Source organism: Notolabrus celidotus, chromosome 11, assembly GCF_009762535.1.
Source record: "Notolabrus celidotus isolate fNotCel1 chromosome 11, fNotCel1.pri, whole genome shotgun sequence".
Lineage (NCBI taxonomy): Eukaryota > Metazoa > Chordata > Actinopteri > Labriformes > Labridae > Notolabrus > Notolabrus celidotus.
Window position 1 is genome coordinate 19,994,991 of NC_048282.1, and position 17,393 is coordinate 20,012,383.

At 41.9% G+C, this 17,393-nt stretch overlaps 1 protein-coding gene across 1 annotated transcript in view; it reads right to left on the reverse strand.

Moving 5' to 3' along the window:
- The window catches only part of LOC117821822 (chemokine-like protein TAFA-2), a 99,382-nt gene extending 82,695 nt beyond the window's left edge, over window positions 1–16,687 (reverse strand). The window contains exon 1 of the mRNA XM_034696336.1: window positions 16,177–16,687. The gene's annotated coding sequence lies outside the window, so the exon portion shown is untranslated. The remainder of the gene's footprint in view (window positions 1–16,176) is intronic.
- Window positions 16,688–17,393: the final 706 nt, after the last annotated feature.

The window sequence follows — 17,393 nt, forward strand, 5'->3', positions numbered from 1 at the left end:
GGGCAGCACTGACACCATTATATGTGTGGCCGGAATTTTGGGCTGACACACATTTGTACCATGGACAGCTCCCTGTTTGAATCCTGCTGCACTGTTCAGCACCACGGACAGCTCTCTGCTGCAGGCGGTGCACACACAGTGACAAAGGGAGCAGTTTTCAAAGAAGAGGTCTGAGGGCCTTCAGGGACCTCATTAGTGTAGTCAGGGTTATGAAGGCTAATAGTCAGCTAATTTATCATAGTTCAGTCTGAGACTTATTCCTTCTGCGTTCAACATCTGTGGTCAAATCTCATCTGATGTCTCACCCTTTACAGAAACTATCACCTGCTCTGTTAACCTTCCCACTTGAGAAAACTCAAGAAGGATTTACAGAAATCTTTGTAAAAGGAAAAAAATATATAACGCGTTTTGTCCTCAAGGTGATGGATATCATCAACACTTCATTTTTTTTTTCCTTCCAGTGCGACTTCTGGATAATCTACTGCTGTAATCTATATAATGCAAAATCTTTAGCATGTGCACCAACATGCAGACGAAAGTCAAGGAAATGTATTATCCAAATGGTTACTTTTAAGGGCCTTACAAAGGAAACAATGTATAATGTTGACCATGTCTTGTACGGTACATCTTCCAAAGTCCTCCATAAACTGCAATACATTCAGAACTCTGCTGCACACCTCCTTACCTGCACCCGCTCCTGTGACCACATCACCCCCATCCTCCAACATCTTCATTGGCTCCCCGTCCCCTACCACATACAGTTTAAAATCCTGCTCCTCACCCACAAAGCCCTCCATCACCAGGCCCCTTCCTACCTCACTGACCTCCTCCACCATCACACTCCTTCCCGTAACCTGCGTTCCTCATATGCCAACCTCCCTGTCTCCACCTCACAGAACCAAGCACCAAACCTGGGGGGACAGAGCCTTCTCCATATCCAAAACTGCTCTGACCCTTCAGCTTTCAAATCTCTTTTAAAAACTCACCTTTTTAAGTTAGCTTTTAATTTGTGATTGTACTGTTGTTTTGTTCGATCTGTGTTCCTTGCTTGTATTGATCTTAACAGTTGTACAGTGTCTTTGAGTTTCTGAAAAGCGCTGTATAAATAAAATGCATTATTATTATTATTATTATTATTATTATTATTATTATTGTTATTATGTTCACCATTTTAATATTACATTTTGTTGCATTGACATCCGACTGCTAGTAAACTAAAGTGCTAGACAAATTTGATTAATTATTCCTGACGATGGCAGGAAGGGGATTTGAAGATGTTGTGACTCATCCTGTAAGTTATATTCACATGTGTCAATTTGCATTGCAGCTTTTTCTCAAAACCATGTTTCAACCTCATGACAGTGCATGAGGCAAAGTGGGCGGATCACATTGGGCCTCGTCAAATGTGGGATTCATCAATATAGTGTTACTTCAATTTGTTCTTACACTGCGCACAAAAATAGAACATCCTGAGACCATGCATACGCACAAATGATGACAACCAACTTTCTCAGAAAATGTAAACACATACTCTTTTAACTAAATGCATGACATATTTAAACTACTTTCAGTAAAAGAAAGGCAGAAAACTCATCACATTTTCTATTTTCAAAGTTTTATTTCAAGGTTAGCTACTATTTTTGTCAATATTTCTGTATTATAATGGGTAAAATGTACTATTTTAGACAACTTTTAAAAAAATTGTTTTCTTTAGATTAAGTCCCAGGTTGCGGGCACGCGCCTGTCAATTTAGAATGATTCTGATTTACTAATATACGCAAGGTGGTGAGAACAAAATTGGCTGTTAACCATGTGTCATGAATCCGACGGTGATTTTGCATAAGCACTTATTTTATGTGCAGAGTAAGAACATTTCTACGCATTTATTAGTGAATGAGGCCCCTTGTCTGTAGGATTTATTATCAGGGAACCACAAATGTTTATACAGACTTTTATAGCAAACCATCTTATAGTTCTTAAGACATTACAACTGATACCAAAGTGCTGCGGCTTTGTTGCCTTCTATAGAGCCATAAAGCTAGATTTGCTAAACTTGTATCTCTGCATATAGGTATTCTTTAGCCTTTACCTCTTAAGGATGAGATAAGAGCAAAACAGGAGTAGAAAACATATTGACAAAAATAATTGACAATGTCACTCCTTGTGATCGAAACCCTCTCGGTCCTTGGGCATCACAAATGAAGCTCCTCTTTGTGCCCCTCTCTGCCACAGCTGCAGCCGGCGAGAGGACACAGGGCTGGCTCAGGCTCATCACATAAAGGCAGGCGGAATGCTAATAAAGTTGGATTCAATCAAATTGAAAGCAGTCTTTTGGTAATTCATGGCTTTAAAATTAGAATTCTTGTTCTGCATTCAGAGCTCGTCCCCGGCTCTCCCACACAGCCTGAGTCTTATCCTGACTCAAACTGAAGGAATGCTGTGTTATACTGACAAAATGAATAAACCAGAGACATTTGTTTTTATTTATTCTTACAAAAGTGTAAATACTTCAAATGATACATTTCTGAATTACATTCAAAATGATACTGATTGAAATACTTGTTTTCCTTTGTGACATGATCTTTTGTTCGGAATACACTCAGGGCCCGATCTACTAAAGGTTTGCGTGTATAAAAACACGTGCAAACTTGATAGCGCGCGCAAAGCTGACTTACTAACCTGGAGCACCGAGGATTGCGTCTTTCAAATGAGCAAAATAGCACTCGCAAATCGTTTAGCGTGTTTGCCTTCATGAATATGCAGAATACATAGATCATCAGAACGCGCAAAATACTGGGAGGAGGAGATGCAAATGTAATCATTTAGCACACGCAATGTGATTTATCAAACCTGAAGCAGATAGCGTGCGGTGTTTTTGCGTCTATATTTAGTACGTTTGAAAGGCAGGTGCAAACTGGAACAGCGTTACGCACACATGGCTGCGGTCCGTAAAGCTCATCATAACATCGCTTTACAACATGCCCACAACAGTGGGGCTGACAAGTATTACTAAATGTTTTAGTCAATCAAACCAAGAGAACAAAATAATAATAATGATGATAAAACAACACAAATTCAAAGCAGTTCAGCACCACGGATAGCGACCGCATCATTCTGACACCCACTTTAACTTTTTCAACTAATGAGAGCACAGCAGGTCACTGTATCAACATCTATAAAGTTTAGTAAAATTGGCACAGCGGCTCACATGTTCACATACAAACAAAAAATCAATATGAAGTACTCGGCCTACTCACCACTGTTTGGAGGAGCCTTAAGCTCCGCGGACTTGTCCATGATGCGCTGTATGTCCATTTTCTTTGATCTGTCATTCTCAATAGATAACATGACATGTCCACTCAGTCTCTCCTGACCCACAATGCTCATCAAGGGGTTTTTAGTTAGTTTTTACTTTGAGAATGATTGCTCACTGAGCTGCGCCAGGCAGCTCTGCGGAACTCCTAATCTCGTGCTTGCAGCAGTGTGTTGGGGTGAATTAACTCAAACATGTTCCCAGTTCCATTTAAGTTGGTGAATCTTTGGGACAGTTGCTGGATGATGATATCAGGCATTAAAAACGTTCACCCGAAAGTTGCTCCCTGGGACAGTGAGGCGACTGTCTTCATCCAAGTGACGCCTAACTTTTCTAGAGCAAGAGTGGCAGACTTAGCCTCATCAAATCGCTCTCTCAACTCCATCAAAACACTGATTGCGTTTTGGAGTGGAGTAGATGCGTTTATTTTATTGGCAGCTCTTCTGTTTTTTCTCACATCATTCACCTTTTCACAGATGGCCTCCCAAATCGCATTTCTAACGCTGAGATGTCTCTGCTGGAGTTCCCCGATGTGTTTATTTCCCTCCTCCACAAAGACCTCCAACTCCATGGCTTCAAACTTCATTTACCGCTTAAGGCCACCCTGTTCTCTCAAACTCTCCATGGTGACAGCCGATAGTACACGCAAAATCCTCGTAAAATAGGGCGGTCCGCACCACTTTTGCACTTGTTATCATTTGCGCACGCAGTCTTAGTAGATCACCCGCAACACGCCCAGAAATAGCACGTGCAAAATTATAATTTGCACACGCAAATTAGCGCTCATTTTTGGGGATCTTAGTAGATCAGGCCCTCAGCTGATGTTTGTTTGCAACAGTTGATATCATCATCATCATCATCATCATCATCATCATCCCTGTTGCATGTTCCCTCATGTCATTTGTTGATTAAGTCTTGTTTTCTGGAGGCACTGAAACATGTCTTTGTTTGATTGGCCTTGGGGGCTAAGAAACACAGTCCTAGTGAACAACTGCGGCTGTTCACAAGAATATTAAGAGCATCTTTATCTGTCCACCAAATGTTTTTCTACAGAAATGCATAGACCAGTTCTCAGTGTACAAGACGACAAATAAAAAATGTAATAGCTGGATAAATGTCAGGAGTAAGGGAGCCTTAAAAAGCTGTTTATTTTTATGAAAATACTGCAGCTGAATACGTAAAACCTAGCAAAACTCAAAATTCATTTTTTGTGTGCACATGGGCATGGCTCCGGTTCTCTCCCTGTGTGTGCCCTCACAGTGCTGTGGCTAATGGCAGTGTCACAATATTAGTCATATTAGGAGCGGATTAGTGAGAGAAACCATCTTAAGAATGTGATCCCTGGGAGGGGGTGCAGCATACCGCTTGTATTACTGTCAGCTATGTCTCGCACACACACTGAGAGCCTCGCAGCCTTGCCTGCTTTCCTCAATAGGATCTGTAGAGAAACATGACACACTGAAGCGCACCACCTACCGTAGCTCATTCCCTTCTTTCACTCTGTTTTTTTTTTTTTATCTCATCTATTGGAGTGCTGGTGTGAAACATGTCTTGTAGAAAAACAGAGATGCTGCGGCTGTGTTGGAAGGTTAAGGAGTAAGGATTTGGAGTACCAGCTCTTTGCTCTTTACAAGGTGTTTCATATTACCGGGCAGACTTTGTCATTCATGGTTGAAGCCAAAGTGACAAACTTTTCTCTGACTTAAGAGCATGACTCAAATCACAAGATGTTTCTGAAAATGCAAGGCTTAGATGTGGCACTTAGTCAAACATTTTGAAGCATTTTGACAGTTCTTTAAGAGAGGTTTTAAAGTTTGAAGTTATAGATGAGTTTTTATTATCTTTACAGGGATGGCCTTTTCTGGAGCTTCTTGTTTCTCCAGCATTTACTCAATAAGAACATGTGGTACATATGAGGGCAGCAGTAGCACAGCCCATAGGGACTTGGCTTGGGAACCGGAGGGTCACTGGCTCAAGTCCCAATATGGATGGCATGTGGACTGGTGGCTGGAGAGGTGCTGGTTCACTTGCCTGGGCACTGCCTAGGTGCCATTGAGCAAGGTACCGAACCCCCAACTGCTCGGGATGCGCTGGTTGATGGCAGCATCCTCACTCTGACATCTCTCCCTATGTGCATGCCCACTGCATGTTTGTGCATAACATTGTATGTATGCCAAAAAAAACTGTGTGTGTAGCATGACCAAAAAAATTAACACGAGTGGAAAAAATGAATTTCCCCCATGGGGATTAATAAAGTAACTTTCTTCTTTCTCTCTAAAGTCCAACTACAGGGGTGGATTTACCAGGGTTGTGTAGGGTGGCAGACACCACCCTGAAAAGTGCCTTGCCACCCCAGCTGCCAAAAACATGTGGCTGATCAAAACATTTCAAGAGCATACTACAGGGCTAAACAGATTTTGAATGCTTTAGTTAACTTGCTTGATATCAGGCAGAACTAGACATAACTTCCTTACACTCAGTTCGTAATGAGTCAGGTAACTGGGTGGAGTGGACAGATTCTAAGATTTGGATCATGGCAAAAAAGAACCTTAAACACCTTATTAATTATTCACTTAAATTCATTTTCTACAACTTTCCCAAAATGTGTAACATCCGCCATGAATTATACCAAAATGGTAATCAAACTTGTATGTCTTCATTATTGTAGTTTGGTTTGAATTTCAAGTTGTAGCTCACAGGTAAAGTCACTATGTTTTACTGTTGTTTTGCCACTCCGTGGATATTTTTCTAGATCTGCACTTGCCCAACTCACAACACAAGAAACATGAACATAATTGGAGTTACGACAACATCTAAGACTGGACTCTTTGCTTGTAGAGATAAACAAAATGGTTAATTGTAGTCTGATACAGCCAATTGATTCTGAGACCACACGACAGCAGAGCCATTCAGCCTGTTGTGCCTTTAAAAACAAATGGTTTACCTGTTCGCAGCCACAACCTACAAAACTTTGAAGGACTTAGTGGCTTGGCTACAACACCCAAAATCATGTCACTCATTTATCTATTAATAGATATGAGCCTCTTCCTTGTACAGCCTTCATCTTAAACAAGTGAATGGATGTAAAACGCACAGCAGACTGCTCCCTAACACCAGTGAAACAAATGTTCATGAAGAGTGGCAGAGGAGAAAAATAACTCTTAACACAAAGCTGGTCTCTCTTTTTATATCACGCACTGTTAGAGTCATTTTAAAATTAAGTTGATTTTTTTTATCAGTGTGAAAACATTACAGAACTTAGAGCTTCAACAGCACAAAAGAAACCCTAAATGGCAAGATAGCAAAGTCAGTTAGACCCTTGTTATCTGCACTATTACACAAATTAATTGCTATGACATCCAGAAGACTTGAACCATTCAGCTGGATATGACAACCAGGTCAAGACAATACATCATATGAACGAGAAACAGGAACTACATTCAGCTTAAATGTTTAAATTTAGATAAACTATTTTTCATAACACTCCTTCTACAGTTTGAAAAGAAATGGAATAAGTAGCCAAGCTGAAGTGGTGGAGTGCATGCTCAAACACACCACAAAACTGCTCTAATTACTGCTGTGTTTGTGCTCCAGCTCAAATATACCGATCCACTGTATATAAAGCTTCATACTAAATTCATAATTGCATAATTAGATCTAATTGCATGTGCTCACGGCTTGCCTGACAACCTAATGAGGCAGCCATAAAGTAGCTACTGGTTCCACTTATATAACATAATCAAAGACTGCAAGATAAAAGGGCACACAGGCAAACACAGGCAGGCAGGCAGGCAGGCAGGCAGGCAGAGCTACATCCTAACAGAAGAGGCAGAAGAAGAAATGGTTAAAGGAAGGAAAGACAAGAGCGTCTCGTTATTCTCTGTCAACAGTGGCTCAGTTCATCAGTGACTGTGAGCGACTCAGTGGTTCACATGTCAAAGCCTTTGGGGCGTCATTTGCTCCCCACCATTGCCAAAGAAGGGACTAAGGCAAGACTTACACAAACATCCCTCAGGGGAGCAGACACTGGACACACACACACACACAAGGTCAGACTAATTATGCCGCCCTAATGACCACAGTGATGCTGTCTCGTCGTTGTTGTTGATGATGAGAAAAGCTGCAGAGCTGCAGGGCTGTATGTGTGGTTTAGCTCTGACTCCTGGCAAACAGCTCTTCCTCGCCATCACCCATAATGAGTCAGCCCCCGTCACACTGCCAAAGCTACGGAGTCTGTGTCGATGCGTTTATGACCTCGGCTATAAGTGATACCACATTTCAGCCCACACGCTAGTGGACAGTCCTGTCACTGCAGAGTCATTAGCAGAAGCTACAGCCAAGCTGAATTCCACAAATCAAACCGCTCCTTAATAAGATGCAACCTGGAAAAGCCAGGTGCTTGTTACAATGGCAACTATAGAAGTAGTAAGAGAACAAATTATAAGTTTAGCTAATATGATTTTGCAGGATCAATCATAATCTATATGTAATAAAAAACACTGTCAATAACACATTCTTACAGTCGGTATACTCGATCTGAAGGTTAAGAGTTCGATGGGAGTTTGACACTTAACCCCTAACTGCCCATGGTTGTTTTGCCAGCAGTGTGTGAATGAAGAGTAGAGAAAGCACAATATGAAACACTCCAATAACCTTTTACAGTCCAAAAAGCAAAAGTGTAGGGCAGGGTCATGAGTTAAAGTTAACACATTCACATACAGCCGGCTTCAGTGAGTAGTGAGTGCATGTAGTGAGTACAAATATCACCTGTCCTCAGAAGACAGTCAAGTCAAGTCATTTTTTATTTATATAGCCCTAAGTCACAACTCACTTTTTGCCTCAGGGGCCTTTGTATGGCACACGACACTCTATCTTTGGAGCTCCGATTCAGACGAGGGAACCCAAAAGAAAAAAAAAACTTGCACAAAGGAATAAAGGAAGGTACGTCTGAAAGAGCGACAGAGAAGGAAACCCTCTTTAGGAGTATGAGACAGAGCTTCAAGGAGCTCATTAGTTCATGGTTCTCACCATTACATCATATTCCATTCATTGGCTATGTGCTGTCTCTTTTGTTTTTGAGTGAATTGTTTCCAGTGGTTGGATTTTCTTTTACATTTGTATACTGTGGTGTAATGGTGTAATGTGCACACGGCTTGATTTCTTTTCTGTAAAATGAGTGATACTTTCTCAGGCATGTATCAAGAATCTTTAATTCCAAGTCTTCACTGTGAACTGACTTTGCTGAATCATCATTTTCCTTGGATGAATTCGTAGCTTTTAGAAGAAGAGCTCCACTCATTATGAATAATGGCCCTTTTCCACCGGCCCGTCTTAGCCCTACTCTACTCAATTTGACTCAACTCTACTCGTTTTGTGTTGCATTTCTACGGGCGCGGTACCTCGTGTCATGTACTGTTTTTTCGTACCTGCTCTGCTCTGGTTCCAAGCGAGCTGAGCCGATACTAAAAGGTGACATCGACAGACTGCCGGCCACTGTTTGGTCAGAGAATGTCATCACCGAAGAGTTATGAGCACGACGCCCAACACAGGAATCAAACCCGCCATTTTTAAAAAAACGACATCAGTACTGTACAATGTCTGCACGCAAAGTTTCTTTGTGGTTTCTCCTCTCTCGCTCAGCCTGCGACAAAAAGCATCAGACCGAGCAGAAAGTACACCATTGCCTCCATGTCCTTCATTGTTTGTGATTGTTGTGTTTGTCTCACGTTCAAAATGACGTGAACGCAGTTTCACGCAGCTGTGTTATGAAGACCCCGCCCACCGTGAGTCGGTATTCGGGCTGGTTGTAAAGGTACCCAAACCGAGTAGAGTCGAGTCAAGTAGAGCTGGAACTGTGTAGTGAAAAAGGGCCATTAGAGTAATGGGCTCATCTCAGACCTGTTAGGCAGTTGTTTTCTGGTTTAAAATGCAACGTAACCTAAAACACAACAAGGAGCTACTAAATAACTTCAAATTTTAACTGGATTCAACAGTTTGAACCAGCAGCAGACTGAATGTGTTAATAAAGTGAAGCATTGATGAGTGCTGAACATTACAGACTGATTCATCTACTGTACATATTGGGACCAATGGGGTTTCTTTTCAGCCACAGTAACTCCTGCCTCCTTTGGCTCATAATCCCCAGTTTATGGCAGATAAGCAGAGCCTGCTTACATGAATGGTTCACAGCGCAACCATTCACCATCTCGCTAGGTACGCTCGCCTATTCACCAGACTACCTGTTGGCACTAAACTGCTTTTCAGTCAGGACATAAGCGAAAGCAAATCCAAAGAAAAAATGGGCCCCGAGGCGGAAAACGAAACTGGCTGAGGAGAAGAGGTGGCCGACTACCTTACCTATCTGTTGAAGTGTATTGGATTTCAAAGGGAAAACATAAGCAAACAAGACATTTGGTGACCAAACTTTGTCACAAACTAAAGAAAATCCAGCTGGTAAATGAGTTTGTGATGTTTACTTCTGTTTGAGAGTGAAAGTTAGATTTCCAGACGCAAACAGTGAGAGCGCACTGCAGAAAGTTTGGTCAACAGAGATGGTCATTAACAGTGTAAATGAAGGGAAACATGTAATGACAGGACCTCAGAGTCACTGATGAGGGTGATGGATGGAGAACCACTGAAATATGAGGCAGTCCATCACTCACTTCACACAAACACACACACACACACACACAAACACATTCTGATAGAGCATTTTCACAAACACAATCACACACTCACTCATGCACTCTCTCTTTCTCTCCCTTATTAACCATCTGCAGAAGCACTCACTCTGCTTTTGCACATGCTTTCAGCATTGTACTGCTGGCACTGCAGTAAAGCCTTGAACACTCATGTACACACACACATGCACACACACCAAACATCACACATACACAGAGCATCACTCACCGTTGCCCTATCACAGAGCCTCATTAGTCAGAGAGAGCATCACCATGTTCTCCTGACTGCTCCGTCTCTCTGCCACAAACGATTATCATTAATATTTATCACCGATCATTTCCAGGATATTGATCATCTTTTAGCACCCAAAATGTCAAAACTAATGAAAATAGTTATCGTAGAGTAACAGAGTTAAAAAAGATATCTTAAGACTTCTTATTTTGATCAAATCAACACAATATGGCGCTTACTGGTGAAGCTTGATGTTTTTCTTCATTAATGATGATGACTTAATGCCCCAGTTGCTCATATTTTTTAATGTTGAATGATTTTTTGATTACTTAAGCACAAACAGCCTCCCTCTATGTTTTTAAGGTAAATAGGTTTATCATTTTGTCAACAAAACTTCCAAGAGTTGATTGATTTCACCAAATGTTTGTAGCATTAATGCAAGATTAATTATCTTAATGATTACTGAGTTATCAAACCTTTTGAAATCACTGTATAATGAAGTCCAAAATAGTGTCTTAAATTATTTTTTAATATAATTTTACTGTAGACCAATTATTTAGTTTTTGAAATTGCTGTCAAATTTGTTTTCTTCAACAAATGGTCCAACACATGAAGGCATTCAATCAGAAAGAGTGTTCGATGTCAAAAGCAATGAATCCCCAATTCTGAGAAGAACAAAACAGACTTTTCTACAACTTTCAGGTTATAGATGAATGATTTTGTTTTCTTGTACTGTCTCTACACTGTCTGTTTATTATTTTTGCCTTGCATTTCATGTCATCTGCATTTTTTTTTTGCTCAGCTTAAGTGTTCAATGTAGCACTACTAGCCTCTGAGAAGCTAAACTCATCCCTCATATATCTGCACTTAAAAAGGAAGGGTAAAGTTCTCTCAAGTCTTGAGAAAAACGTCCCTTTATTATTAGCTTTCTCATCAGTGTTTTGTCATTACGCAGGTCAACACTTGTGGTACACTTGTGTCTATTTAGAGATCTACAAAAAAAAACAGTGCTGGATTTTGCAGTCCTGGCTTCTATTTGTGGTCCAGACAGCATCTACTTGCACTTCAGCTGGTTTTAAGGGTCTGTGTCCATTACAGGCATTTTTTTTTTTGCCCTTGCAGTGTCTATGTCTTCTACAAAAGCAATGCAGTTCAGTGTTTCCAATGCTTAGTGTCCGTAGCACAAGATTGCGCTGACATCAGCAGTTTCTTGTTATTGCACTCACAGCTCTCTCACAGCAGATTTCTGGTATCAGCCTTGTCAACAACAATAACAGAGGACTTTGCAGAGGAGAACCCACTATACTTTTTTTTATTGAGGGTACTATTCCAGGTCTAGAGCCACTGCTAATGTTAAGACACTATTTCTATTTTTTTTTGGGTGTATTTAATACCATTCCTTTGAATTCATCTTAAGTTGCCAGTTAGACTGGAGACAATGCAACACATGGAAAAGGAAGTCAGAGCTGGACATCTCACTTCACCTCACCAACCACTGGCTATATCCAAAACCATGAAAGTTAGCCATGACTTCCAGAGGCTGTAAGACAATAACTGAAATATGTGCTTCCTGTATTACCCCCTACACCTCCCTTTTTACCACTTCTCCTCTCTCTCCCTCTAGTCCTAACCTCTTCCTTGAGCCATAGTCATGGAAAACAGTATGCGGGGCACTAAGGTGCTGGGTAAACAGGGGTTCTGCAAAGTGCTTTTTCCCAGCCTGTGTATACCTGGGTAATAGAGGCAGTAATGGAGTTTGTTCAGGCTAAGGTAATCCTGAAGCTGTGAGCGCAGCATCTGCCGCTGTTTCTGTCTGACGCTGTTCTGTTCCACAGCAGGGACTGATGTTGATGTAGCTGTCCCCGTTACTGTCCCACACAAGCGGTTTGGGGTAGTAAAGCACAGTGTGTATGTTTCTGTGTGTGTGTGTGTGTGTGTGTGTGTGTGTGTCAAGAAAAAGTGTAAGAGGAAAAAAAAATCACACATGTAGAGAAATTGAGGTTGTGCTGACAGATGTGTGTCTGTTTGGGGGATGGCAGGTGTCTGTGTGTGTGCGTTTAGTTTGTGTGTGTGAGAAGACGGAAAGAATCTAAAAAATATATGTGTTTGGGTGTTATAGCTCACCTTTGGGAGGTGGGATAAGAACAGGGCTGGCAGCTAGGAATGAATTTACGGCGCCCGATCTCCCAGAAACAATTTCTTTATGTGGGTTACACACATTTAGAATGGCTACTCGCCCCCCCTGGGCCTCAGCTCACCACACACAGCTACTGGAGATGGCCAATGAAATACAGAACACCTTTTGTAAGACACATGCTTTTTATTTATTTCTATTTATCCCCTGTAGCTTTCCTCTTTTTCTCCCCTCTCTGTCTCTCACTCTCTCTTTGTATCTGTCTGTCTCATTCCTGTTTCTCATTCGTGTTCCTTTTTTTCATTCCCTCCTGTTCTCTGCTCATCAGGCACAGCTACAGGAGGTGGCAAATGAAAAAGAGATCACTTTTTATAGGACACATACTGTACTTTTTATTTCTTCATGGCTGCCCTCTGTCTTACTCTCTCTCTCTCTCTCTCTCTCTCTCTCTCTCTCTCTCTCTCTCTCTCTCTCTCTCTCTCTCTCCCCTTCTCTCTCTACGGATAGGAGCTTTGACGTTATTCCCAGCACCCTGAGGGCTTATGGGTAGAAGAGAAGGATAAAGGGAGTGAGTGAGAGAATAGGAAGGAAAGCTTGTTAGAGGTGCATGTAGGGAAACATTAAGAACTTATTGAATATGGGCAAAGCTTGCTGTATTTTTGACTTTGACACTGTGTGTGTGTGTGTGTGTGTGTGTGTGTGTGTGTGTGTGTGTGTGTGTGTGTGTGTGTGTGTGTGTGTGTGTGTGTGTGTGTGTGTGTGTGTGTGTGTGTGTGAATATGAATGTATGTATGTGTTTGCTTTTGGTAAATTGGAACAGGAAGCACGACTAAATTTCCCAGACTGATTAAGCCCTTTGGCCTGCAGTATCCTCCAATGCAAGAGGTAATGCAGTTAGGAGTTAGGTGTGTGTCTGTGTTTATGTGTGTGTGTGTGTGTGTGTGTGTGTGTGTGTGATTGCAGCATCAAATTTGTTAAGGAATGAGGTAACAGAGGGAAAACATGTTAATAAGTGTCATTTGAGCGCTCCCCTGTTTGTGATCGCCTACATTGCTGTTCCTAAACAGCCATTCATTTTCCACACACACTGGGGCGTCCATGTGGCAGAGGGATTAAGATGCTAACCATGACCTTTGTTGCATCATATCTCTGCTTTATTTCCTGTCATCTCTCCAATAATCACAGCATAATAAAGGCAAAGGCAAAAAGCTAAAATACACACTCATCCTCATACAAACACACACAGTATTTTTTCTTGCACTGGGGTTTAGTATCTTTCTTGACCTACAGTAAACAGGACCAGTCACTGCAATGTGACCTGAATTTCTGTAACTTGAGCAATAAAAGACACACACACACACACAAACACTATCACTTTTTTTACTTTACTTTTTGACATAATATGACTCATGTCAGCCACAGAGAGGAATAACGTGAAGGCGGGTGTGAATGTTCAGGTGTTGGTGGTAGTGTTTTAGAATTGATGATTTATTTTTGAAGACTGTTTGAAGCTCCTGTGTTGATTTTGGCAACCCCTGTGGACAGAGTTGTACCTCCAATCTCTTTGTTGATCCTGTCCTGTGGATGCCAAGGTTGTGTTTTCTGACCCAAAAAAATCATCATGCTTTTTCTAACGGTCTAATGTTGAACATTTTTTTCAAAAAATGTCCTTACGTCTGTTGTCTGACACCTACACACCCCCAGCAGCTGTTTCAGGTACAATAAATTACTTTAAGGACAGTCAGTCTTGTTACTGATGGTCTCATTTACATTTGTAGATCTTAAAGAGGCATCAGACTTAATTTCAGTCTTTTCTATAACTAGTTAAAAACTTGTCAAAGGAGGTTTAAGAAGTTTATCCTTCAGCACAGTTACTAAAAACAACTACAGCCTGATATGTAATTATTTTTAATTAATTAATTAATACATTATTTCATAATCTGTTTACGAAATTATTAATTAATGTTGATGTTTATATCCCTATTGTGCTGTTAAATTACTATATATCATTCACCTCATTGCTTTAAATCTTGCAGTTTAAAGGACAATCAGTCAAATTAGTCGTCACCTGAACTTAATCTAATCTAAAACACAACTTCTTTACCTCGAAAAATTTTCAATCTTACGTTTAAAACCTTTAAATTGATAAAGTAAAAGATGGCATCTCTGTCCTCTCCACCATGACACACTCTGTCTCTGTTTTACTTTTAATGTCGGCCTTATTTTGGAGATAAAATGTGATTAAGAAATGTATTACAACTTGTTTTGACCTGGCACATAAGTCAGTTTAAAATGTATGACTTACATTGAGGAGAACAACATTTGAAAGCTTTGAAATAAATGCTCATCCAAACCTGGTTCCCTCCTCCTCTGTTTAATGAGAGCAGAAGCCAAAAGTGCTTTCTGAATAAACGGCTGATGTTACAACGTTTTATGATGTTGTGCATCAGCCTGTGGCCATATTAAGAATATATTTCACAACAAATTCAAGGAGCAGCTAATCAGAAACTACGCACTTGATGTTTTTATATATATATTTCTGTATCTCCAAATAAAGCCTGCCACATCCACTCTATACCTCGCTCCTCGATACTCGTCATCTCCCCACATCTTCCTCTCCTGTCAGTCATGTCTCACTGTCAGCTCTCTTCCTTCTGTTTTTGTAACTCCCTGCCTCTGCTTGCTTCTCTTCCTCCTCTCTTGTATGCTCCTCACAGAGGCCCGGGAAAAAAGAGGAAGAATATGAAGAAGGGGCATTTCGGAAACATGTGTTAACCATTTTTTTTAATACAAACCAGCACGCATGCACACAAAGTTCATTAAGCCCCTAAATAACCATCAAATGACTCAAACAGGAGACCTCAATGTCACAGTGTGTCAATATTTCAAGAGATCAATCCAACCTATATGACACTCTAACTTCTTAGGCCTTTGTCTGATTCCAACCTGCTGCACCATGTCGCCACTGTCACCATTAAAGGTCATTTCATGAATAAACATCGACACTCCATCAGGTGATCTGTGGTGCTCTGCAGGAGACGCCCAAGACTGATCTCATGAAGGTTTTTCCCACAAGCTTCCACACAAATGTTTGCATTTCAAACTTCACTAGCCCCCTATTATTCAAGACTCAACAAACCATTGTCAAATTCAACTAATGTTAGACTGAACGACAGGGCCGTTATCTGTCATGTCTCCTTGAAATAACGTGACAAGATACCTATCATGTTGCACCAAAGGACTAACCACAGCTCATGCAATTAATCAACACGATGGAAAACCTCAGCATGTCAGCATTAAACACTCACTCCGCCTAAAATAGCGTGCTTCACTCGGCACCATATGCCCATTTACGCACAGATTAGACCAGTGTGCCCCGGTGTGTGCGTGCGTGGGTGTGAGAGAGAAAGAGAGAGAGAGGAAGAGAGAGAGAGGGGCAGGCCTATATATGCTGTGCAACACCTGAAAACACCGCAATCATTTGTCTTTGCTGTAAAATCCCAACCGTGATAATGAAACTGATCCCAGAGCATGATGGGGTATTACCAAAAGCCATCTCTGTGCATATAACTCTCATGCCTTCATGAAACCAAATCCTTGTGAATACCGTAAAGATAAAATACAATCCATTCTGTGCGTAAATTAAAAAAAAAACATGAGTTAACCAATCTGCTGTGAAACTGTCATGTTCATGCGCGTAGGTGGTGCCACCAGCTCACTTTTATAATACGCACACTTTTTAAACACCAACGTGAAGAGTTAAACGGGTGCACCAGGCTGTGCTGTGCAGGTGTGAAGTCAATCCAGAGAGCCATACCTGTTGGTGCAGTGAGCTCTTGTTCTGTTAGCCCAGCAGGTGAACCTCTCTCCTCATAGCCGCTCCGCTATCCGACACGGAGGAGAGGCTCGCATCCCTTCTCCACGAAACCATAAAACGGCTCCTCTCAGGTTCGGCTGCAGCGGAAAAGTTATACCATACCATCCACCTCCGCAGACGGGCTTTAGGGAGATCCGGAGCTTGTAGAAGGTGTGAGCTCCAGGGTATAAACCTGCGCGCTGCCCCCGCGGTTACTCCGGAGCGAGGAAAAGGTCCCCCGAAAGTTCCGCTATACTCTCCTCCTCTTGTGCACAGCGAGTGAGACAGGAAACTTAGTTTTAAGCCTTAAAAGACATGATGAGAACATCCAACTTCAACCCCTCCGAGCTGGTCTTTGACACCCGTGAAATATCTTCTTTTTATCCTCTGTCAGAAGAAGCGAGGAGAAAGTAGCCCTGCTTTGGCGGGACAGAGGTGCGATGCGGTCGGGGAGTCACGCAGACTGTTGTTGCGCTCCTGTCTGCTCGCCTCGAAGATGGAGAGCGCTCCTGGACTGTCAGCTGTGAAGTGGAGGAGCGCCCCCTAGCGGCTGTGGGAGGGAACAGATGGATGGAAAGGGGCATGCATAAACGTAAATGACGCTGTACAGTAATGTGAAGGAGGACATATGGGCTGCGCAGAGACCTGTTGGATATATGACACCAGTTATCGTTTCTCTGCATCGGCTGGCAGGCTAACAGAGAGAGGCATGGACTGTTTATTCAAACACAATCAAATTAGACCCAACACACACACAGACACACACGCACACACAGAAAGAGAGACACACACACACTCTGGATGCGTCAGCAAGGGCTCTTAGGGGGCTGGATGCTGGATAAAGTCTGAAATGTTTGTGTCATTTCAAGAAGGACAAAACAATATTGGCTCTCCCCTCCCTCCTCCCTCCTCCCTCCTCCCTCCCTTCTTCATCTCTCTCTCCTTTCTTTCTCTTATACTCTCTGTGAAGTTCAAATTAAATTGAACCCACTTCAGCTGAGCTATGGGCATTTCCCAGCGGACCAAGCCAACAGGAGCGGAGGGTGATCGACACCATGCCACGACCGAGCTGAACTGCATGTCTGTGTGTGTGTGTCAGTTGATGTGTGTGTGTGGTCTCAGTGTCTCCTACTGCCTGAAATGACCTGAGCTGCCCAAAGAAGTTTACTCACAACAAA